Genomic DNA, 635 nt, shown 5'->3' with positions numbered 1-635 from the left:
GAGAAAGAAAAAAAAAGAATAATCCTACCAGTATCAAGTAACAGCTGTAATTTTCACTTAGCCATTAATATATAGAATTAACTAGTATCTCTAGCTGATTCCCTAAACCCATACCAAAAACTGCAATGGGATTTGTGTCTAGAGCTCCATCCTGCCTATCCTTATTTGAGATCACGTGCAATATTAATCTCAGTTCTTAGCACTTTTTACATAGGCTGCTTTAGTTTCTTTGCTTGCCCTTGCTTCTTCTGATCTTACTTTCTTCATTTTGGAGTATATTTGGTAGTAATTCTCTCAGTATGATGTTAATAACCTCTTGACTTAGGCTTAATTTTTGCTAAAATATGTATGTAGATTAAAAGCATATGGTGATAGCTGAAGAAATAAGAATTCCCTGTGCCCTCTTTATTCTTCCTACTCAAATTCTGTTTTACTCATCTATTAGGTTTTTTTTTTTGGGGGGGGCCCACATCCTGTGGTGCTCAGGGATCACTCTTGGCTAGGCTTTAGGGTATCTATGAGGTACTGGTGGACAACCAGGGTCAGTCCATGTTGTTATAATTCTTGTCCATTACTGCTATTATTTGGGAGGGACACACCTGACCATGCTCAGGAGTTAGTCCTGCCTCTGCACC

This window comes from Suncus etruscus, chromosome 11 (genome assembly GCF_024139225.1).
Source record: "Suncus etruscus isolate mSunEtr1 chromosome 11, mSunEtr1.pri.cur, whole genome shotgun sequence".
Lineage (NCBI taxonomy): Eukaryota > Metazoa > Chordata > Mammalia > Eulipotyphla > Soricidae > Suncus > Suncus etruscus.
This window is presented reverse-complemented; position numbering follows the sequence as displayed.